The sequence below is a fragment of the Microcaecilia unicolor genome, chromosome 6 (genome assembly GCF_901765095.1).
Source record: "Microcaecilia unicolor chromosome 6, aMicUni1.1, whole genome shotgun sequence".
In the NCBI taxonomy this organism is placed as follows: Eukaryota; Metazoa; Chordata; class Amphibia; order Gymnophiona; family Siphonopidae; genus Microcaecilia; species Microcaecilia unicolor.
Window position 1 is genome coordinate 201,244,281 of NC_044036.1, and position 25,903 is coordinate 201,270,183.

Below are 25,903 nucleotides of genomic sequence, written 5' to 3' on the forward strand. Positions count from 1 at the left end.
AGAGCCGGTGGTGGGAGGCAGGGCTGGTGGTTGGAAGGCGGGGATAGTGCTGGGCAGACTTACATGGTCTGTGCCCTGAAAAGGACAGGTACAAATCAAGATAAGGTATACACAAAAAGTAGCACATATGAGTTTATCTTGTTGGGCAGACTGGATGGACCATGCAGGTCTTTTTCTGCCGTCATCTACTATGTTACTATGTTACTGATTTATCCAAAAGGAGGTCAACCTCTTCTATAGACCATAACTGGACTCCACCAAACTTGACAACTGGGGAAGGGGAGGGGAGTCTCCATTGTCAGTTGTCCCACCTCCAGGGCTGGTTTAACCATTGGACCAGGGCACCAGCAACTAAGGGCACCAAAATACCCATACTCTGACCTTACCTAGTCTACAGATTAAGTCTTTTCTCCTCCCCCCTCAGTCTCTCCCATTCTCTCTTCCCCTTCCCTGTGAGTCTGACCCTGTTCCCTCACCTCTCTCACTCCCCTCTCATCTTGTAAAATGTATGTTGGTCACCAGCCAGAGCAGCAATAGCATGGTAGGCTGCCTTCGGCCAGCCCACGAGAAGGAGAGATGTTGAACCCCTTGGGGGGAGGAGGGATAGGCTGCCAGAAGTGATGAAATGGGTGTGGGTGTGGCACCTGGCTCAGGGTGCCACTATCCCTTGAGCTGGCCCTGCCCACTTCTACTTGTTTGATGCCTTTCTCTGCTACCCATATGGAAATGTGGTTGAGAAAATTACAGTTAGTGAACCAACCAGTAAGAGTATCAAATTGAGCATTTAAGCATCTGCCTCTTCCCAAATGATGGACCTTCATAAGTACAAACATATTGCCATGCTGGAGTGGAGGAGTAGCCTAATGTTTATAGTACATCAGGCTTTGATCCTGGCAACCTGCGTTCAATTTGTACTGCAGCTCCTTGTGACCTTGGGAAAGTCATTTAACCCTCCATTGCTGCAGGTACAATCTGTGTGCCCTCTAGGGACAGAGAAAGTACCTGCATATAATGTGTACAGCACTGCATACATATATACATGATTTGTAGTAGTAGACCAAAGGTCCATCAAAACCAACATCTTGTTTCCAAAAGTGGCCAATCCAGGTCACAAAATACCCCAAAAGTACAATACATTTTATGCTGTTTATCCTAGAAATAAGCAGTGGATTTTCCACAACTCCTTTTTAATAATGGTCTATGGACTTTTCCTTTAGGAAGCCATCCAAACCTTTTTTTAAACCCTGCTAAGCTACATTCTCTGGCAATGAATTCCAGAGTTTAATTACACATTGTGTGAAGAAAAATATTCTTTGATTTGTTTAAAATTTACTTCTTTGTAGCTTCATTGCTGCCTCCTAGTCCTAGTATTTTTGGAAAGAGTAAACAATCAATTCACATCTATCTGTTCCACTTCACTCACTATTTTATAGACCTCTATCATACCTCCCCTCAGCCATCTTTTCTCCAAGCTGAAGAGCACTAGCCCCTTTAGCCTTTCCTCACAGGGAAGTCGTCCCATCCCCTTTATCATTTTCAATCCCATTTCCATTTTTCCACAGATCATAAATGAAATAATCCTCCACTCAGCCTAACCTCTCTCTCTCTCTCCTAAATCTCTCTCTCTCTCTCTCTCTCTCTCTCTCTCTCTCTCTCTCTCTCTCTCTCCTGCCATACATTATTCTCTTACCAGAATCTCTTACTTTTCACCTGCCACTCTCTGTTTAGAATTTCCCCTCTCTTTCTTCCCCTCTTTCCTGCTATGTAGCACCCCCTTCCCAGCCTTCTCCCAACCCATTCTCTCTCCCTGAACCTTTGACCAGTATACCATCAATGTGGTAACCCTATCACTAGTGTGATGAACATGCTAGTCATCATCTCTCAGTGCTACTGATCTGCGGACCTCTGCCACTATTAGCCATTTGCACTTATATCTTGTCCTAGTGCACTTTGATGCTATGTGCCTAACTCCGTAGCAGCACAATCCAAATCCTTCCTTTGAATTTGACCTTGTAAGGACAGAAGGTCACAATGGTGACAGTGGCTCATACCAGAAACTGCTCCTACACATTTCTGTCATTAAAATCGTCTGTAGTACCTGAAAATTGGAGGGTGGCCAATGTAGAGCAGGCGGGGAATTACAGACCAGTAAGCCTGATGTCAGTGCTGGGCAAAATAGTGGAAACTATTATAAAGAGTAAAATTACAGAACACATAGTTAAATATGGCTTAATGAGACAGAGTCAGCATGGATTCAGCCAAGGGAAGTCTTGCCTCACCAACTTGTTTCGTTTCTTTGAAGGCATGAATAAACATGTTGATAAAAGTGAGCTAGTTGGTGTAGTGTATCTAGATTTTGGCAAAGTTTCTCATGAGAGACTCCTGAGAAAATTAAAGAGTCATGGGATAGGAGACAATGTTCTGTTGTGGATTAGGAATTGGTAATTGGACAGAAAACAGAGGGTAGGGTTAAATGGCCATTTCTCTCAATGGAGGAGGGTGAATAGTGGGGTGCTGCAGGGATCTGAACTGGGATCGGTGCTATTTAACACATTTATAAATGATCTCGACTGTGAAAAATTGACCTTAGGAAATTGGAAGACTGGACATTCAAATGACAGATGAAATTTAATGTAGACAAATTCAAAGTGATGCATATTGGGAAGAAAAATATGAATTATAGTTACCTGATTTAATATGAATTATAGTTACCAGCTTGGAAGTCAGCACCTAAGAAAAAGATCCAGGTATCATTGTAGACAATAGGCTGAAATCTTCTGCCCAGTGTGTGTCGGCAGCCAAAATGTAAATAGATGCTAGGAATTTTTAGGAAAGGGACAGTAAATAAGACCAAGAATACTTTAATGCCTCTGTGGTCCTAGAGCCAAGAAAGACAAAAAATGAAAAGCAAGAAGCCAAACAAGTCCATGGCCGGGCTTCAATAACCACAGCAGATAGTCAAGGTCATATGTCAGCAATAAAGAAATGGGCTTTTAGAACTGTTTTAAACCTTTGATGGGAACTTTTCAAGTGAAGATATTGAGGGACAGCATTCTGTAAAAGAGGGACTAAGGTGCAGAAAGCATGTGTACTCAAGAGGAGTTTGAGAGGAGTGGGATATGATCAGGAGGTTGTTCTCCTGTGACCCGAAAACATAATAGGACATTAGATAAACCTGGGGAAAACTCATATGCAGAATCTTAAGGAAAGAATAAGAAGTTTGAACTTTATTCTATATGAATCCAGTGACTTTCAGTGAAGAAAGAAATAATGTGATTTGATTGTGACGGATATGTCTAAGAGCCATATTTTGAACAAGGAAATGTGTTTGTGAGATGACAAAGGGAGTCCATTTTATAGGCTTTTGCAATAATCTAACCCTGTTGTTTTCAGCCCAGTCCTCAGGGACCACTTGGCCAGTTGGGTTTTCAGGATACTCACAATGAATATGCATGAGAGATATTTACATGGAGGAAGTATATGCTAATACATTTCATGCATATTCATTGTGGAAATCCATATGACCAGGTGGTCCCTGAGTACTGGGTTGAAAACTATTGATGTAATCTACTTACAATGAGAGGGTGGATGAGTGAAATATCTAGGCATGTGAGTTGACTCTTCTTTGCCTATGACGGAGCACTTAAAATGTACGATTCAAAAAGTTTTTTTCAAACTCAGACTAATTCATAGAATGAACGATTTTCTATCCCCTTCAAATTTTAGAACCGTGGTTCATTATGCCTCTATGGGATTATTGTAACACTTTTTATTTAGGTCTGCCTGCCTATAAGCTACGTGCTTTGCAAATTTGTCAAAATGTTGCAGCTTGCCTCTTGGCAAATTTATCTAGCTTTGACTACATCACTCCTATTCTAAGAGAGCTGCACAGGCTCTACACACCAGTGACTGGTTGCAGGTGGTCTGGCAATTGTGGGGTGAGTCCCTCAGTTTTCACCCCACCCCTGAAGGGTGGCCTAGCATTTGAGTACCGGCACCTTGTTTGCTAGAAAAAAACGCACTGCTTGTACTAAGATCTAAGTAAAGGTATAACAAGTGACTTTGTTCCTATTTGAAAACTTTAGAATAGTCCTGGCTTTCTGGCGCCACCTGGTGCATTCTGATAACCTTGTTTCAAATAGAAGAGCAGGACTTAACCTCTAGACAATGGATGAAGTGGAAGATCTGCAATATAAAGAAAAGCACTTTAGTTTTCTCGTGTTTAGTTCCCTTATATTTTGAGGAGTATGTTTTCTTCAAAGTTTACAAAGAAGTATTAGCACATCATCAGATCATCTGCATACTATAACAGGAAGATGGAGCTCACCTTTGGATGTGCTGCAGAAATCAATTGCTTCGAAAATACTTCAGCTGGGATCCAAGATGGCCACCAGTGAGAAGAGCTCCTGTTGGACTTATTTTGATTTGCTTCTTTTTCCTTCTCAACAATGGGGAAACCTAAGGGTACAGTGCAAGTTTTTCACTCTGAACTCTCTTTGCTTACCCTTTTAGCAAATCAGTCCACCACGGATCGCTTTGTACTCTAAGCTTCTTGAGACACTTCTTTCTACATGGTGCAGCCTGGTCTGCTGATGGCATGGTTGCAGTTTCTCTTAGCCTAGAGGAATGCTACATACCAGCACAACTCAGCAGATCTGCCATGGAGTTTGTGCAGAGGAGGCATTTCTATAAGTGCTGATGCCTTATGTTGGGCAGTGGCATATTTATTCAAGGTGCATGTGTTGCATACACACCCCCTGTCAGACCCGAACCCCCCGGCCCACCCATGCCTTAAAACTATTTCCACTCCAGTCTTTGCCAGGGCAGCAGCATTCACAGGCTGCCTGTTTTGTGAATGGCAGGACGGTTCAGAGAGAAAGTCCAAGTGCAGGTCACAGGCAGCCTATGAGTGCTGCTGCCAAAGACTGGAGCGGAGGTGATTTTAAGGTACCAGGGAAATACGATGGGGTGAAGGAGACACACTCCCTGTTAAAAATTCTTGGTTACACCACTGATGCTGGGTGCCAATTCTATAAATGCATCTGTGTGCCAAGATGTCATTATAGAATACTAGCCTAAGATGGCATGGATGCCCTTCAGTTTAGGCACAAACATTTATGCCATGTCAATGGCAAGTGTAAAATGGACATGCTTACATGTGCCAAGTGATGTACATAATATAGTATTCTAAAAGCTGCATGCATCATTTGGAGATACGTCCATGGCCTGCCCATGTATATGCCCCCGACCCCCACAGTTATGCACTATAGCGGTTAGGTGCTACTTTATGTAATTGTACGTCATGTACATTCGCACTTAATTACCAATTACTGGCATCTGTGATGCATGTAAGTGATGTGTACATCTAGACTCCAATTTATAGAATTACCTTCACAATGTGCAGTCACCTATTGAAGAAACACAGAAATCTGCACTTTATGAGGGAGTCACCTCAGTGTCACAGACCAGATTGAAAAAACATCTCTGACATCAGGGTTTGAGCCAACCCTGACTTGATTGGAGACTGAATCCAGAAATGCTAGTGGTACAGACTGTCAGAGGAGGTTTCTTCACTTTCTCTAGTGACTTATTGGCAATGTGTCATTAACTCCTTCACCTCTGACTGTGATTACCTTGCGAAGGATGTTAAAAAAATGGAAGCGGTACAAAGAAAAGCTACGAGGATGGTATGGGAGTTGCGTTCCAAGACGTATGAAGAGAGACTTGCTGACCTGAACATGTATACTCTGGAGGAAAGGAGGAACAGGGGTGATATGATACAGACGTTCAAATATTTGAAAGGTATTAATCCGCAAACAAATCTTTTCGGGAGATGGGAAGGCGGTAGAACGAGAGGACATGAAATGAGATTGAAGGGGGGCAGACTCAGGAAAGATGTCAGGAAGTATTTCTTCACAGAGAGGGTGGTGAACGCTTGGAATGCCCTCCCGCGGGAGGTGGTGGAGATGAAAACGGTAACGGAATTCAAACATGCGTGGGATAGGCATAAAGGAATCCTGTGCAGAAGGAATGGATCCACAGAAGCTTAGCTGAAATTGGGTGGCGGGGGGAAGAGGGGTTGGTGGTTGAGAGGCTAGGATAGGGGAGGGCAGACTTATACGGGGTCTGTGCCAGAGCCGGTGATGGGAGGCGGGACTGGTGGTTGGGAGGCGGGAAATACTGCTGGACAGACTTATAGGGTCTGTGCCCTGAAAAAGACAGGTACAAATCAAGGTAAGGTATACACATATGAGTTTATCGTGGGCAGACTAGATGGACCGTGCAGGTCTTTTTCTGCCGTCATCTACTATGTTACTATGTTATTACGTTACAAATGCTCTGAATTACCATTGCCTCATTTGAGAAATCTTTGTCTTCTAAAATTGATAGAATTTGAGGATTTAGGGGGTCTTTTATGAAGTGTCGGTAAGCCCAACGTGGGCTTACCGCTCGCTAATCCGGAACTACCGCTGGGCTACTGCAGCAGCTCAGCGGTAGTTCCCACCCCCAGCGCACGCCACTTCTGGTGCTTCAAAAATATTTTTTATTTTTGTAGTGCTGGTGTTTACCCAGCGGTAATTGGGCAGTGCCATGGGCTGCCCGGTTTCTGGCAGGTTAACATGGGAGCCCTTACTGCTATCTCAATGGGTGGCGGCAGTGGCGTAGCCACAGGTGGGCTGGGGTGGGCCAGGGCCCACCCACATAGGGCTCAGGCCCACCCAACAGTAATACACATTTAGCAGTAGCTGGTGGGGATCCCAATCTCTTCCAGCTGAAGTCTTCCCCCTGATGGTAACAAAACGCTACTCTCCACGATACCGGCACCTGCACATTCTCAGTTTTCAGCGCCTGCCTGCTGCAGACTGCCAAGGTGGAGAGAAGCATTTTCCACCAGCTGAGATATGTTTTTGGTGGGGTGGAGAACACTTGGTTCCCACCCACTTCTTGCCTAGGCCCACCCAAAATCTGCTGTCTGGCTACGCCCATGGGTGGCGGTAAGTGCTTCCCCCCAAAATAGCCACGTGGAAAGTGGTTCACTTACTGTACAACCATTTCTTTTTTTAAAAAAGGCAGCCTTTTATCTTCTGTGGTAAAAAGAAGCCTTAGCACATGTCAAAAATGCATGATGATGCCAGCGCAGGCCCCCTTTTACCTCAACTTGGTAAAAGAACCCCTTAATGAAGAAATAAAAGCACAGGAAAGTGCAAAAACTGACTGAACACAAAGGGAAAATCCAGGATTTGGACTTGAGTCACATAAATCCAAATTTAAATGTGGCACTAGTGAAAGATAAATTAATACAGACAGGAGAGGCTGAGATCTGCAAGAGCCAAGAGGTAAGAAACCACAGCAGACCAAAACCACAAGCCACAAGAAAAGAGAAAAACCTTCAAACATTTATTACATAAACTACAACGCTTGGAGGTGAATTAAAAATCAAAACCCAGCATGGCCATGTTTCACCCAGATGGCTGCACCTGGGTAACAAAACAAGCAGGTGACGTATTGCTAAGATCAGTTAATATAATATAGTAGTCCTCCAGACCAAGGAAGCATTCTTCAGCGAATATAAAACTAGTTCACTAGCAGAGGTCTCAGTTAGCTCTTTCTCTAAATCTTATTTCTGCACCACCTCTATTAGCTGTATCATATTTTCCTTCTATTTTTATAGGTTTTTGCATTTTTAATATACTGAACATATATATATATCCTTTTTAAACACCACAGCCAGCATTAAATGATCATTGCCACCACTGCTGAACCTCGACCTGATTATTTTCAAATGTAATATATTTCTAGGACTTAACTATTCAATGCTGCTGCCTATATAAATAGCAGTTCTCAATATATGGATTGCATTAAATGCTACTGCCAGCATTTAATTCAAATTAGTGACTTTAGAACTGCGCTAAAAAGTGGCCGGCAGTAGATTTAGCGCACGGGTTTCCTGCTCCGGTCACTTTTTAGCATGGCTCTAAAATGACCTAATTTTAATGTCTTCCATTAATGGCCACATGCTAATTTCCAAATTAGTATGTGGCCATTACCACCTGAGCCCTTACTGACTCCTATTTAGCAGGCAGTAAGGGTTCAACCACTACTTAGGTGGTAATCAGGCAGCACATGGCAACTTGCCTGCGCTGCCCGATTACCACCAGGGGTGCCTACTCCCCAACCCCCTCCTCCCACCCGTGCAAGAAAATAAAAATTATTTTCTAATGTAGGAAACAGCACGCGGCAAACCTGAAACTACTGCAGGGTGCCTAGGCTCGTCTAGCAGTACTACTGTTTTGCTGTGCACTACCTGCCCAGTGCATTCGTAGAAGGGCCCCTATGTTTTCTGAGAATTGACAATGAGTTTGTTCCCCCTTTAAGTAAGAAAATAATCCTACTGAAACTAATGAACCACAGAGAAATCCTAATAAAACTAAATCCACACTCACCTCATAAAAAGTGAACAGTGAGATAATTTTTTTTTTTAAAGCATCATATTTTGGTTGTTAAAACCATCAGCATGCATCATCTCCTTTAAGAGTTCATTAGCTCTTTGCTATAAAATATCTAGAGATCTAAGTGTCCATAAAAACACTGAAACTGTCAGATTATTGCTGGGAATTACTTCTCAACCTGATGTCAGTGATATAAGCTTATACAGTGCTGAATTGTTTTTTCTCTAGCTTGGCACAGAGATTTGCACACAGATCTTGTCTTCCTTAATCAAAAAAGAAGTCAGTTTGAAAAGAATATCCACCTTATCAATCAAACATATTAATTTGTGATTTCCTGATACATTTTGTACCATTTTGACTAAGGAATTTTGACAGGCCTGAACCAACAAATAAAGCAATAACTAATCTTGGACCTTGTGTCATTTCCCCAAGCTTTGTATGTTTTCTCCCCTTTCCAATATGATTGACAAGGACACAGAAGCAGGCACAGAATATATAATCACTCCTAAATGCACCATATAGAATCACAGGAAGGTCTTAACACATCTCCTGGAATTTTATAATCGGGCACCCACATTTCAGTGCCATTTGCGTGTATGAATGTACAAAGGGGGAAATACTATATATGGCACCTTAAAATCAGCACCGTAAAATCACGCGGTTAGCATGATTCTATAAATTACGCCTACAGTTAGGTGTACTTTATAGAGTACACTCACGTGCCATTCTTGTGCCTAAAATTTAGGTGCACCCATTTAGGCCACCTAAATCCATGTCTAAATATCTGCGCCTAAGCTAGACGCAGATCAGGTATATTCTATAACAGTGCGCATAGTTTTTTGAAATGCCCACAACCCGCCCATTCCATGCCCACACCCATGGCTATGCCCCCTTTTCAACTGTGCACATTAGAAGTTTACGCACACCGGGTTATAGAATACGCCTAGAAAGTTGTGTACCTAAATTCTAATTAAAGCCACTTGTTAAAACCCAATTATCGGTGCTGGTTGTCTTATTAATCAATTAAGCTGTGCACACAATTTGGCCATGCGGCCAAATTAGTGTGTACAACTTAAGGCGCCATATAGAGAATTTGGGGGAAAATGCCTGCATGTGGATAATTTTTTTTTAGCTGGGCTTCTATAAAAGTAGATTTCAGAGTCTCTCCCTGTGCTGTTTGGAAAAGTTGTAGAGTGTACTTGCAGTATGTAAAAGCAAGGAGAAGGATACCTGGGTAATAAGACAGGAGTTTAAAGCTTTCCAGATTTGTATTATACCACTTAAGATTTTCTGCTGCATCCACCTAAACAATGAACCTTCTGTACTACCAGGAGTTTATCTTGTCTAAATACACTCATTAGAAAGTAAATATCATCAGACAATCCCAAAATAGAATGTCTGTTCTAAAAAGGCTACTTAAAAATAACCAAGACTTAATGTAACTTTGCCTGAAAATCTCTTCAATTCAGGTTTTTGTAATTGTGCTTGGAATTTGCTGTTTACGAAAAGAGGATTTTCACTTACTTTGCTTCAGGCAGTACTTCAAAAAGTGCATGTAGAAATCAGTTACAACACGCATCCAGTTCATTCTTATTTCTGAATATTTTGAATGTGTTTGGACAATTTGTCCATCTGTTGGAGTAGATGGCTTATTTCTATTTTTATACCTCCACTAGATTAATATAAAAGGGGAAATATTACATGCCTGATTCCTCTAAAAAATTCATGCTATCCAGTCCACAATATATTGGAGGACGCAAAGCACAACAAAAAAATAAGAATACAGAAAAAGGAAAATAAGAATATAAATTATATAATGGCAGCCAATGTGTCTTCTGAAAAAGGAGTGGAGTAGACTATTATGGGTTACAGCAACAGGCAAAACACCAGAGAAGCAGAGTTCAAATCACACTGATGCTCCCTCTGACCTTGAGCAATTCACTTCACCTTCTATTGCCTCTGGTATAAGCTTAGGGCTCTGTTGACTAATGGATGTTAACTGCGTAAGGGGACCCCACAGTTTTGACTGTGAGGGTGTATAACATTGACTAAGTCAGAGGAAGGAATGGATGGATAATAGGTATGGAAAAGGTGGGGAGGGAGGGGTGGGTAAGAAAGGAGGAATGGGAAGGAAGAGTTGAAAGGGTTAATGGTACATTATAGTAGAATAGCAACTAGAAAGAAGCGGATTGGAGGATTATGAATGGTGTTGATTGGTGGTTGCTATGAAGATGGCTTGGGGAAAGCTGAAAGTTTTTGGCGGTATTTTGTTCATCTTTGGGTGGGCAGCAGCGAGTGTGGGTTGCTGGGGTGGTTAGGAAATTTTGTGAGAGGATTTAGACTATAGACGTAATCTACCTAGATTTCAGCAAACCTTTTGACACAGTTCCCCACAGGAGGCTCTTGAACAAACTGGACGGGCTGAAGATAGGACCCGAAGTGGTGAACTGGATTAGGAACTGGTTGACAGACAGATGCCAGAGGGTGGTGGTAAATGGAATTCACTCAGAGGAGGGAAAGGTGAGTAGTGGAGTGCCTCAGGGATCAGTGCTGGGACCGATTCTGTTCAATATATTTGTGAGTGACATTGCCGAAGGGTTAGAAGGTAAAGTTTGCCTTTTTGCGGATGATACTAAGATTTGTAACAGAGTGGACACCCGGTAGGGAGTGGAAAACATGAAAAAGGATCTGAGTAAGCTAGAAGAATGGTCTAAGGTTTGGCAATTAAAATTCAATGCGAAGAAATGCAAAGTGATGCACTTAGGGAATAGAAATCCATGGGAGACGTATGTGTTAGGCGGTGAGAGTCTGATAGGTACTGACGGGGAGAGGGATCTTGGGGTGATAGTATCTGAGGATCTGAAGGCGACGAAACAGTGTGACAAGGCGGTGGCCGTAAGTAGAAGGTTGCTAGGCTGTATAGAGAGTGACCAGCAGAAGAAAAGAGGTTTTAATGCCCCTGTATAAGTCGTTGGTGAGGCCCCACCTGGAGTATTGTGTTCAGTTCTGGAGGCCGTATCTTGCTAAGGATGTAAAAAGAATTGAAGCGGTGCAAAGAAAAGCTACGAGAATGGTATGGGATTTGAGTTACAAGACGTATGAGGAGAGACTTGCTGACCTGAACATGTATACTCTGGAGGAAAAGGAGAAACAGGGGTGATATGATACAGACGTTCAAATATTTGAAAGGTATTAATCCGCAAACAAGCCTTTTCCGGAGATGCGAACAAAGTAGAACGAGAGGACATGAAATGAGATTGAAGGGGGGTAGACTCAAGAAAAATGTCAGGAAGTATTTTTTCACGGAGAGAGTGGTGGATGCTTGGAATGCTCTCCCACGGGAGGTGGTGGAGAGGAAAACGGTAACGGAATTCAAACATGCATGGGATAAACATAAAGGAATCCTGTTCCGAGGGAATGGATCCTCAGAAGCTTAGCCGAGATTGGGTGGCAGAGCCGGTGGTGGGAGGGGGGGCTGGTTGGGAGGCGGGGATAGTGCTGGGCAGACTTATACGGTCTGTGCCAGAACCGGTTGTTGGGAGGCAGGGATAGTGCTGGGCAGACTTATACGGTCTGTGCCTTCAAAATGACAGATACAAATCAAGGTAAGGTATACACAAAAAGTAGCACATATGAGTTTATCTTGTTGGGCAGACTGGATGGACCATGCAGGTCTTTTTCTGCCGTCATCTACTATGTTACTATGATTTTAGAGAATTTTCTATGGTTATTTCAGTAGTTTAACTTACCTGGCGTTTCTTGGGTTGGCAGCTGCTGTTTTGGATCGGCAGAGGCAACAGGGCTTCAGTTTTATTATTACTTCCAGTTTCTGGCTGGGTGAGGGGATCGCGGCCATGGTCGCGGTAGTGCAGCGGTGCGGCTGTGTGTCTTCTTCCCAGCTTTGGGATTTGAGGGTGGTGCAGCAGTGTGGCTGAAGGGCTGAGCTGCAAGGCGGCGGTGACAGTATTTATTATTCCCTGCGCCTGGAGAATTGATTGAGGAGCAGTGCTGGTTGGAGTTCTATGGTTTGGTGGGGTAAGTATGGGTTGATTACAGGGTCAAAGGATTTATTTGAGGGGTGGGTATTTTATTTTATTTTGTGTGAGTATTGGTTATTTATTTTAGGCTATTAATTGGAGAGTTATTTTACGTTTATATATAATTTGCTGGTGTGGGTAATGGCTCCTGGGAATTCTGGTATGGGAGGGAGTCAAGGGAAGGGGGGAGGTAAGGGCTGTGGAAAACAGTCTGGGGTCAAGTCCTGTGGTGATTCCAGTGGTAAGGGAGACTGGAGGTGGTGTTCCGGACTGTAAGTTGAGAGCTGAGGATCCCTTGGAGGGCCCTTCTGCAGGAAGAGTTTCTGGTGAGTTGTTAAATGATTTATTTAATGTTTTGGAAGTGGGTATGAGGGGGGGGTGGATCAAGGTGGGGAGCGGTCATTAAGGGCTGAAGGGCATTCAAGATATGGGATGTTGATTTTTAGATTGCTAATTTGACCCCTTCAGGCAATTATACTTTTCGTTCTGGGGCCTCTGCTGGATTCTCCTGGTCAGGTAGTGGCCCCTTTACAGGCAGCGGGGGAGTCGAAGGAGTTCGGTCAGACATTGCTGGATCTTCGTGAGCAGGAGATTTTTGGGGCAGTGGGGTGGGTTCACGGGGGAGCTTGGCAAACAATGCATGCTTCCAATTTAATGCAGGATGGTGTAGTCACCCCTCCTGTCGTTTCCAGCACTGCTATAGCTACTGTCAAGGAGCCCACCCTGCATTTAAGTGCCAAAGTGGTGGACCCATGGGTGGGGAGCAGTTGCGAGGAGAAGGTGCTGGTAGACAGGGTTTGGGATAGCAAGGCCCCTTCCCTCATTAAGCTTTCAGGTTTGAGTAGGTAGTTAACTATGTATCCAAACGGTGGGGATGTTTATTTACTTTGGGTTGGGTTTTCAGAAGGGTTTCCCATCCCTTTTGAAGGCCCATCATTATCTCATCAATGTAGGAATTCAGGATCAGTGTTACGGCACTCTGAGGTGGTGAGAGAGAAATTGTCGAAGGAATTGCATCTGGGACATATAGCAGGACCATTTGCGGAACATCCATTAGATGATTTTGTAGTCTCCATTAGGTGTGATACCTAAAAAAGATCCAGGTACTTTTCGGCTGATTCATAATTTATCATATCTGAATGGCTATAGTGTTAATTCATTTATTGACCATGATTTGTGTAAGGTGCAGTAAGCTAGTTTCGAACAGGCCATTCAGTTGCTAAAAAGTTTGGGAGTTGGTGCTTTGATGGGTATGGCGGATATTGAGGCAGCATTTTGTTTATTGCCGGTACATCCCACGGCATTTCATTGGCTTGGATTTGAATTTGAGGGTAGGTATTATTGTGATAAGTGTATGCCCATGGGGTGTTCAATTTCTTGCACTTGTTTTGAATCCTTTTCATCATTTTTACATTGGTTAGTTGTGCAGGTCAGTGGGATGGATTTGATCGTGCATTATCTTGATAATTTTTGTTTGGGGGACCTAGTAATTCGGGTTAGTGTGCTGCCTTGATGTCCACTTTTCATTGTGTGGCAGAGGAGTTGGGTGTTCCTCTTGCATCGGATAGGACTGAAGGGCCGACTACTACCTTGATTTTCTTAGGAATTGAATTGGATTCTGTAAAAATGGAATCTCGCCTGCCTAAAGAAAAAAGTGTAGCACTATGGGAGGAGATTGATTTGGCTTATTCTAAGTGTAAGATTACATTGAAGGAAATTCAATCGTTAGTTGGTCATTTTAATTTTGCTACCATTCCCATGGAGTGGGTATTTTCTAGAAGACTGGCGTTCTTGTCCATTGGTTTGCGTCAATCACATTTTCGTGTACGTTTAACAAAAAGGGTGAGAAAAGATTTGCGTATTTGGCAAGTTTTTGACATCATTTAATGAGGTATGTGTTTGGCAAGAAGCAGTTGTGTCCACTATTGATTTGCAATTATTTATTTATTTGTTTGTTTGTTTGTTGCATTTGTATCCCACGTTTTCCCACCTTTTTGTAGGCTCAGTGTGGCTTACATATTACCATCAATGGCGTTAGCCGATTCTGGTCTGAACAAATACATGGTGTAAATAAATACAAGGTGATATTGTGGTAGATAAGATACATGTATGGTAGGTACAATTGGGGGGAATTTAGGAAGGGAGGGAGGGAGGGAGGAGGAGTCAGGTAATGTCCATTACGTTTTTTGGTTACATCGTGTCGCAGGTGTCCATGTATTTTTATGTTGGGTTGGTGGGGTATGCTGTTTTGAACAGGTCTGTTTTTAGTGCTTTCCGGAATTTAAGGTGGTCTAGCATAGTTTTACTATTTTTGACAGTGTGTTCCATAGTTGTGCGCTTAAGTAGGAAAAGCTGGATGCATAGGTGGATTTGTATTTGAGTCCTTTGTTGCTTGGGTAGTGGAGGTTTAGGTATGATCGTGCAGATTTTGTGGTGTTTCTGGTTGGCAGGTCAATAAGGTCTGTCATGTATCCAGGTGCCTCACCGTAAATAATTTTATGAACAGTCATGCAGATTTTGAAGGTGATACGTTCTTTAATTGGTAGCCAATGCAGTTTTTCTCGGAGTGGTTTGGCGCTGTCAGAACCTGTTTTTCCAAATATAAGCCTGGCTGTTGTGTTTTAGGTGGTCTGAAGTTTATGATTTGATCTTTGCATCCCGCATAGATTACATTACAGTAGTCTGCGTGGCTTAGTACCATTGATTGTATCAGGTTACGAAATATTTCCCTCTGGAAATATGGTTTCACATGTTTGAGTTTCCACATTGAGAAAAACATTTTCTTTATGGTGGATTTCGCTTGGGTCTCTAGTGAGAGGTTACGGTCTATTTTTACTCTGAGAATTTTCAGGCTGTCTGAGATAGGGAGATCCTGAGGTGTTAATGATTGTGGGTTTGTATGTATTGTATTGGAATGAGATGATGAGGCAGTGTGTTTTTTCTGTATTGAGTTTTAGTTGGAATGCATTAGCCCATGAGTTCATGATGTTTAAGCTGAGCTTGATTTCGTTGGTGATTTCTACCAAATCATGTTTGTAGGGGATATAAAATGTAACGTCATCAGCATAGATAAATGGGTTAAGGCCTTGGTGGATAAGGTCTTGGCTAGTGGTGTCATCATGAGGTTGAAAAGGTTCAGTGGTTTCCACGGTGATATGTTTGTTTTTGATTTCACTTGATAAGTTCTTGTGGTTAGAAAACCCTTGATCCAGTTAAGAGTGCTGCCACCGATTCCAAAGTATTCTAGAAGTATTCTAGAAGTCTTATAAGTATGTTATGGTTAACCATGTCGAACACAATTGACATGTCAAATTGAAGGAGGAGAATGCTCTTGCCTATTGCTATTTCCTGTTTGAATTTGGTTAGGAGAGTGAGTAGTACTGTTTCGATACTGTGTAGGGGTCGAAATCCTGATTGTGACTCATGTAGTATAGTGAATTTGTTTATGTACACATTGAGTTGTTTGGTCACCAGTCCTTCCATTAGTTTGACTACTAATGGGATAGATGCTACTGGGCGGTAGTTGGTAATGTCATTTGTTTTTTTTCTTGGCGTCCTTTGGTATTGGGGTGAGGAGGATGTTCCTTTTTCTTTAGGACCCAGCTGAAGCATGAAGTTTAGGTAGGATGTGAGATCTGTTATGAAGCGGTGGGAGGCAGATTATATTAGGTAACTGGGGCAGGTGTCCAGTTGACAGTGGTTGTTGGAGTATTTTTTAATCACCTGGGTAACTGTATCGGTGCTGAGGGGGTGAAATTTGACCATATTCAGTCAGCAGATGCCTCTGGGGAAATTGGGTATGGGATATATTTTGGTGGTTCTTGGTGTGCAGAACCTTGGCCCCAGTGGTGGAAAGCAGCTGGTTGGTGTTCTAATATTGCTCAATTAGAATTGTTTCCGGTGTGGGTGGCACTGGGTGTATGGCATGATAGATTGCATAGCCGTTGTATTATGGTATATACTGATAATGCAGCAGTGGTGTGGGCTATAAACAGACAATATTCTCAATGTCCATTGTTGGTAGAACTGTTACGTTTAATTGTATTACGCTGTTTGGAATTGAATGTATGGTTAACAGATAGGCATGCCCCTGGTATTCACAATGACATTGCTGATTCATTATCTCATTTGCAGTGGACTCGATTCCAAGCTTTGGCTCCATTAGCAGACACTTATCCTTCAAGGATGTCAGAAGAGTTGTGGAACATTTTTCACGTGGCTGTGAGGTCTTGTTAATGAGGGCTTTGGCATCAAACACATGGAAGACTTATGGTACAGAGGATGGGCAGACTGGATGGGTCATATCGCCTTTATCTGCCGTCATGTTTCTATGTTTCTATTCCTTTAGGATTGGTGCTGCTTCTCACGCAGCCAGAGAGGGTGGTTCTCCTTCCTTAATTCAGCGTCTGGGGAGATGGTGCTCTAACAGGTATAAAGGGTATGTTAGGGATTGTTTTGATTTCACTGCTGATTGTTGATTGTGTTTTATAGTTTTCTTTTCAGATTCATTACCGTCAGACATCTGTGTGTGGCTCTTTGGACATTCCCATGTTTTTTGGGCATATAAACAGGCTCGAGAATCAAGCTGAGGACCCAATTTGGGACTGGTAGAATATGGGATTCGTATCCGATGATTGGCCATTCGAGGCATGTCTTGGAGCCAACTGTTGCCTACGTTACATCAAGCCAGCAGATTTTCTTCACCTGTTTTAATTTGTATTCATCTGGGGGGTAATGATTTATTTACAGTGAAAGGAGTTGAATTGATACATGTTATGAAGCAGGATTTGATATCTGTTATGTGTCAATTTCCTAATACCCAGATTGTGTGCTCCCATATTTTTCCTAGAAGAGTGTGGAAAGGGGCAAGAAACCTTTTGGGTATTGAGCGTTTGCGTCGTAGAGTGAATGCTGAAATTTCTAAATTTATATGTAGGTTGGGGGGGTTTGGTGCTAGTTCATGATCTTATATCTGCTGATTGTGTTGGACTTTATCGTATGATGGGGTGCATCTTTCTAAGATTGGTCTTGACATTTTTATTAGTACTATTCAGGATTTGTTGGAAGAGTGTTTGAAGAGGGATTTGGCCGCAGCATTAAATGAGGGGGAGAGGTGACAAGATATAATCTGTCACCGCTTGTGGCGGGATCTGAGGAGAGAAAGAGGCTCCAGATGCAGTGAAGTTAATGTTTGGTTAAAAGATGTTTGATTAAAGAGTAACTCGTGGGCGGAACCGCCACGAGTGAACTGTGGCTTGACGGTACCGTGAGTCACATGGACTGAAGGGGGATAATTGGGGATAATGTACGGAGCTAGTTTCGTTACTGAATGGCTCAGAATTGTTCAAAACTGCTGTGGGTATGCCAACATTTTACTGGAAGGACTGAAGGGGGGTAATTGGGGTAAGGTATGGAGCTAGTTTTGTTACCGATTGGCTCCGAATTGTTCAAAACTGCTCTGGGGATGCCAACAATTTACTGGAAGAAGTTAATGTACTGTGTTAAAGTTAAAGTAATATCACGGAATTGTATAATTTTAATAAAGCTGCGGCCAAATTTATGCCAAGAAAGACTGGTAGTGTTATTGTTGAAGTTAGGTCAGGGATGGGAAAATGAATGACAATGTGTGAATGTCAATGTTATGTGATTTAATGCACATTATGGACATAATTCTATAAGGGGTCTTTTACTAAGCTGTCCCATGACATTAAGATTCAATGAACAAAAATTTTGGAAAATTTACAGGCACCTTTGGTTGCACACTGGCATGAGTTCCATCATGTTGCTCCTTATTCATTTAATTGGCAGGCAGGCTATTTGAAATATCTTGGAATTTGGCATAGGAGAACATTAGAAGATACTGTTTTTTTTGTTTTGTTTTTTTGTTACTTTTGTACCCTGCGCTTTCCCACTCATGGCAGGCTCAATGCGGTTTACATGGGGCAATGGAGGGTTAAGTGACTTGCCCAGAGTCACAAGGAGCTGCCTGTGCCTGAAGTGGAAATTGAACTCAGTTCCTCAGTTCCCCAGGACCAAAGTCCACCACTCTAACCACTAGGCCACTCCTCCACTCCACATTTCTAAGTTCAGAAAAAACTTAGAAATTTTATTAACCTCCATGAGAGATTTGAAGGGGCATTTTCAAGATTAAGTCAAAATATGTTTTTAGACATTTTGCAGAACATGTCCAAAAATCTAGTAGCAAACATACTATTTTCAAACCAGAAAAACGTCCAATATTTTCTTCAAAGATAGCCATTTGCTAGACGTTTTTGTGCTCAGTGCATCTATCTTTTTGGCCCATTTAAAAAAAAATGTCCAAGAGAAATACGCATAAAAACAAGCCATTGGGATGTATGGAGGGGGCAGCATTCTTAGTAGACTGGCCACACAGACATCCCAACAGAGCAGTGGGGCATCCTACGGAGGTAATGCACTCTAAAACCCACTAAAAACCTACTGTACCCAACTGTACATCATTACAATAGCCCTTATATCTGCAGGTATCACCTATACAGTGGGGGAAATAAGTATTTGATCCCTTGCTGATTTTGTAAGTTTGCCCACTGACAAAGACATGAGCAGCCCATAATTGAAGGGTAGGTTATTGGTAACAGTGAGAGATAGCACATCACAAATTAAATCCGGAAAATCACATTGTGGAAAGTATATGAATTTATTTGCATTCTGCAGAGGGAAATAAGTATTTGATCCCCCACCAACCAGTAAGAGATCTGGCCCCTACAGACCAGGTAGATGCTCCAAATCAACTCGTTACCTGCATGACAGACAGCTGTCGGCAATGGTCACCTGTATGAAAGACACCTGTCCACAGACTCAGTGAATCAGTCAGACTCTAACCTCTACAAAATGGCCAAGAGCAAGGAGCTGTCTAAGGATGTCAGGGACAAGATCATACACCTGCACAAGGCTGGAATGGGCTACAAAACCATCAGTAAGACGCTGGGCGAGAAGGAGACAACTGTTGGTGCCATAGTAAGAAAATGGAAGAAGTACAAAATGACTGTCAATCGACAAAGATCTGGGGCTCCACGCAAAATCTCACCTCGTGGGGTATCCTTGATCATGAGGAAGGTTAGAAATCAGCCTACAACTACAAGGGGGGAACTTGTCAATGATCTCAAGGCAGCTGGGACCACTGTCACCACGAAAACCATTGGTAACACATTACGACATAACGGATTGCAATCCTGCAGTGCCCGCAAGGTCCCCCTGCTCCGGAAGGCACATGTGACGGCCCGTCTGAAGTTTGCCAGTGAACACCTGGATGATGCCGAGAGTGATTGGGAGAAGGTGCTGTGGTCAGATGAGACAAAAATTGAGCTCTTTGGCATGAACTCAACTCGCCGTGTTTGGAGGAAGAGAAATGCTGCCTATGACCCAAAGAACACCGTCCCCACTGTCAAGCATGGAGGTGGAAATGTTATGTTTTGGGGGTGTTTCTCTGCTAAGGGCACAGGACTACTTCACCGCATCAATGGGAGAATGGATGGGGCCATGTACCGTACAATTCTGAGTGACAACCTCCTTCCCTCCGCCAGGGCCTTAAAAATGGGTCGTGGCTGGGTCTTCCAGCACGACAATGACCCAAAACATACAGCCAAGGCAACAAAGGAGTGGCTCAGGAAGAAGCACATTAGGGTCATGGAGTGGCCTAGCCAGTCACCAGACCTTAATCCCATTGAAAACTTATGGAGGGAGCTGAAGCTGCGAGTTGCCAAGCGACAGCCCAGAACTCTTAATGATTTAGAGATGATCTGCAAAGAGGAGTGGACCAAAATTCCTCCTGACATGTGTGCAAACCTCATCATCAACTACAGAAGACGTCTGACCGCTGTGCTTGCCAACAAGGGTTTTGCCACCAAGTATTAGGTCTTGTTTGCCAGAGGGATTAAATACTTATTTCCCTCTGCAGAATGCAAATAAATTCATATACTTTCCACAATGTGATTTTCCGGATTTAATTTGTGATGTGCTATCTCTCACTGTTACCAATAACCTACCCTTCAATTATGGGCTGCTCATGTCTTTGTCAGTGGGCAAACTTACAAAATCAGCAAGGGATCAAATACTTATTTCCCCCACTGTATGTGAGCACAGTAGGTTTTTGGAAACTTTGGAAAGCTCACACTTTGCACCACAAGTGCAACAGTTAGAGTGGTATATGGGCCTGGGTTCCCTTCTCTACAGTTCACTGCACCAACCACTAGACTAGGGACCTGGCTGCTGCTCTAATAGGATTGGCTATAACACCTGAAGCTGTCATAGAGGCTGGTATGTACTGTTTTTTTCACATCTTTGGGGGTGAGAGGGGGTCAATGACCACCACATTGAACTCTCTCCTCAAGGTGCCCCCTCCCCCAACTCCCCCTTCATTATCTCCTCAGACCCTTGGTGAATTCTTTCACAACAAGGTTCAAAAGATAAACCTTGCTTTCTCTACCTCACCAGCTCTCCCTCCACTAGTCCGTTCCCCTCTCTCTCCTTCCCCTCATTCCCTTTCCTCCTTTCCTGAAGTTACTATTGAGGAAACTACACTTCTCCTTTCTTCCTCAAAATGTACCACCTGTTCCTCTGATCCCATTCCCACCCACCTTCTTAATGCCATCTCTCCTACTCTTATTCCTTTTATCTGTCACATTCTCAATCTCTCACTTTCCACTGCGACTGTCCCTGCTGCCTTTAAACATGCTGTGGTCACACCTCTCCTTAAGAAGCCTTCACTTGACCCTACTTGTCCCTCTAATTACCGACCCATCTCCCTCCTTCCTTTTCTCTCCAAATTACTTGAGCGTGCTGTTCACCGCCGCTGCCTTGATTTTCTCTCCTCACATGCTATTCTTGACCCATTACAATCTGGTTTTCGCCCTCTCCACTCAACCGAAACTGCGCTTACTAAAGTCTCCAATGACCTATTACTGGCTAAATCCAGAGGTCAATATTCCATCCTCATTCTTCTTGATCTTTCCGCTGCTTTTGACACTGTCGATCACAACATACTTCTCGATACCCTGTCCTCACTTGGATTCCAGGGCTCTGTCCTTTCCTGGTTCTCTTCCTACCTCTCCCTCCGCACCTTTAGTGTTCACTCTGGTGGATCCTCTTCTACTTCTATTCCTCTGCCTGTCGGCGTACCTCAGGGTTCTGTTCTTGGTCCCCTCCTCTTTTCTATCTACACTTCTTCCCTTGGTTCATTAATCTCATCCCATGGCTTTTCCTACCATCTCTATGCTGATGACTCCCAAATCTACCTTTCTACCCCTGATATCTCACCTTGCATCCAAACCAAAGTTTCAGCATGCTTGTCTGACATTGCTGCCTGGATGTCTCAACGCCACCTGAAATTAAATATGACCAAAACCGAGCTTCTCATTTTCCCCCCCAAACCCACCTCCCCGCTCCCCCCGTTTTCTATTTCTGTTGATGGCTCTCTCATTCTCCCTGTCTCCTCAGCTCGAAACCTTGGGGTCATCTTTGACTCTTCTCTCTCCTTCTCTGCTCATATCCAGCAGACCGCCAAGACCTGTCGTTTCTTTCTTTACAACATCCGTAAAATCCGCCCCTTTCTTTCCGAGCACTCTACCAAAACCCTCATCCACACCCTTGTCACCTCTCGTTTAGACTACTGCAATCTGCTTCTTGCTGGCCTCCCACTTAGTCACCTCTCCCCTCTCCAGTCGGTTCAAAACTCTGCTGCCCGTCTCATCTTCCGCCAGGGTCGCTTTACTCATACTACCCCTCTCCTCAAGACCCTTCACTGGCTCCCTATCCGTTTTCGCATCCTGTTCAAACTTCTTCTACTAACCTATAAATGTATTCACTCTGCTGCTCCCCAGTATCTCTCCACACTCGTCCTTCCCTACACCCCTTCCCGTGCACTCCGCTCCATGGATAAATCCTACTTATCTGTTCCCTTCTCCACTACTGCCAACTCCAGACTTCGCGCCTTCTGTCTCGCTGCACCCTACGCCTACGTCTTGCCCCATCCTTGGCCACCTTTAAATCTAGACTGAAAACCCACCTCTTTAACATTGCTTTTGACTCGTAACCACTTGTAACCACTCGCCTCCACCTACCCTCCTCTCTTCCTTCCCGTTCACATTAATTGATTTGATTTGCTTACTTTATTTATTTTTTGTCTATTAGATTGTAAGCTCTTTGAGCAGGGACTGTCTTTCTTCTATGTTTGTACAGCGCTGCGTATGCCTTGTAGCGCTATAGAAATGCTAAATAGTAGTAGTAGTAGTAGCACTGGAGGAGTAAAGGGGGGGGGGGGTCATGCCTTAATCCCTCCAGTTATCATTTGGTCATTTAGGGCACCTTTTTGTGACTTAGCCATGAGTGAAACAGGTCAAAGCGTTTAATTTTTAGCCCCAGACGTTTTTGCTTCATTCTGTTATGGCAGAAAAACATCCAAGTTTTGGGAACACCCAAATCCCACCCCCAACATGTCCCTTTGTGATTTCGGCGCAGTGCATATGAACTGTATAGAAAACCATTTTAAAAATGTGTTTCGAAAATATCAATTTTGATGTTTTGGCAAAAGAAAAAAGTTCATCTGCTAATTTGTGCTGCTTTTTGGACAATTTTCTATTTTGAAAATTAGCCCCTTAGTAAAACGTTGCTCTCTTCTATATTTGACGATGGGGTCATCTTGAAACCATCAAGATGGTATTAACTCCCAGGTTTAATTAAGTTCTGAACATGCTCTTGTTATCCTTTCCAACATCCTTTTATAAAACTTTGGATAATATAATGATAAATGCCTATTGCAAGGTGGAATTCCCTATTTTTCCAAATGGAAATTATATGAAAATAAGCATCTGGGTGGAGTTAATTTTCCCAATTTTACACATTATCATATTGCATATACATTACAACAAGGAGGTCAGTGGTTTCAGCCAAAAGATGCTGTTAATAAACCTATATGGCTGATGGTGGAAGAATCTGTCTCTCATTCCATTGATGATTGTAGCAGGGATGACTTCTTACTCCAAAGGGAAGGAATCTTCTGTCCTTTCAGCCACTATGGAGCTCAATTTCGAAAGAAAAAAAGTCTAAAAAGTGGCATAAAGCAGCATTTGGATGTTTTTCTCACAAAAACGTCCAAATCAGTATTTATTGAAAGCTATTTTTCAGGCATTTTTCTATGCTGTTCATCTGCAGTGCGTGTTGGGGGCATGTTAAGGGGGTATGTTGGGGGCATGTTAAGGGTGGGATTTGGGCGTTCCTAAAACTTAGATGTTTTTCAGCTATAATGGAACAAAACAAAACTAAAACTAACGTGTTTTGAGCTAGACCTGTTTGTATAACAAATAAGGAACAAAAAGGTGACCTAAATAACCAGATGACCACTAGAGGGAATCAGAAATGACCCCCTAATACCCTCCCACCCCCCCAAAATGTGAATAAAAATATGACTTACCAGCATCTATGACAGCCTCAGATGTTATAGCCAGGCCTATTAGTGTAGCACGCCAATCCCTGGAGTAAGTGTAGTGGTCGGTGCAGTGCACTATGGCATAGGGGACCCAGGTCCCTATCTCCTTCTATCTGTCACACTTGTGGTAGAAACTGTGACCCCTCCCAAAGTCACCAAAACCTCACATATAGGTGCCCATTCATCCATAAAGTCTATTGTAGTGCTTCACAGTGGGGGGGAGCAGTAGGTTTTGGGTGGATTTTGAAGAGCCCATGGGAAAGGATAAGGGAGCAAAGGTGAGATGTATACCTGGGAGCATTTTTATGAAGTGCTATCTGGGGAACCAGTCTGCTAAAAATGTTGGCTCCTCCTACATCTTGATGGCTTGATTTTCTACATTTTGCACTTATTCAATTTTTTTTTTAATGGACCAAAAAACAAAACTTCTAAAGCACAAAACCTTATTTGAAAACAGTATTTTTTTTTGAAATAGACATTTTTCTTTTTTGAAAATGACCTTCTTTCCTAATCAGATTTTGGACATTTTTTGCAAAACATCCAAAGTCGAACTTAGACGTCATATCAAAAATGCCCCTCCATGTCAGCTTTTAATCAGCTAGAATTGTTGCATTCCAAAGATGTGGGTGGCACCATTTCAATGATCATTTGGAACCATCCTAAAATTTTAATAGGGAAAAAGCCTATCTATTGGCTATCTTGGCAAAAAAGACATTTTTAGGGGCAACTGTGTCTTAATGGGGCATCACAAACTTTTCAGAGGCTGAGGGAGGAATTTGGTTTTCTATGTACATAGCTGTATGCCTGGTTTCAGTTATAAAAAATGATATGAAGTTCTGGAGTAGATCTAAAAACATTATCTCAAATATGGTAGATGTCAACTTTATTTGGGAACTATTAGCTTCTCGTGGTGTGGCCTCTTCTATTTATAAACTTTTTTAACACCAGATTGGGAAAGCCTATCAAAGGATGTGGGAATAGAATTTACAGGGATCCTTATCAGATTAGCAATGGCTTCGTTTTTGGCTTCATGGTCCAGGGTCTACATTGTCAGCATCTATTACTCAATCTTTATTTTTTTATAGCATTGCTCTTTATGGATTCCAGTTAAAATGAAAAAATGTAGTTAAAATAAAGAATAATTGATGGTAATTGTAAAGAAACAGTGTTTTTTAAGCATGTAAAATGTATTGAACATTTTCCTGCAGTATGAAGTGTATTTTTCCTATTTGGCCAGCAGATGGTGCATGTTTATGATTAAGGCTGTTACAGAGGACTGACTTGTCTTTCTTTCACCTATGTTTACTAAGGTGCCCTATGGGCATGTTAGCATTTTTAACGCGCATAAATGGTTTACATGCATTAAACGCTAACACACCCATAGGAATGTATAGGTGCGTTAGCGTTTAACACATTTAACATATTTTCTACAGTGTGTTTTTGACGTTTGCCAAATTCTGAATTATCACCCGGGGCATGCAGTAGCCAGGCGGTAATGCTGATTTGGTGCATGCTGGATGAGTGTGTAGTGTCTTACGCGCATTTGTAAAAGGGACCCTGAGCAATTTACCATCTCCATGAACGTTAGAATATCTTTTGTAGCACCAGCATATGAGTTCCTAAGGCACTGCTTATAAACAGTTGCTGGATATCATGAAATAAATTCAAGATAACAGTACAGATTATAAAGAACAGTAAGTTGCTTTCCGGCAGGGGGTATAAGTATTTTGAATAAATAAACAATGAATTCCAATACTGTTTTAAATCACTCCCTAAATCTGTTATCATAGGTTTTCATCCCCTCCGCCTCTGCTGGGTAACATTTCAACTGTTCCCTGTATCTTCTGTCTTTTAGAAATTTTCCTGCAAAGGACTCAAATACAAATCGACTTATGCATTCAGCTTTTCCTACATAAGTACACAACTATGGAACACATTACCAAAAGCCGTGAAAA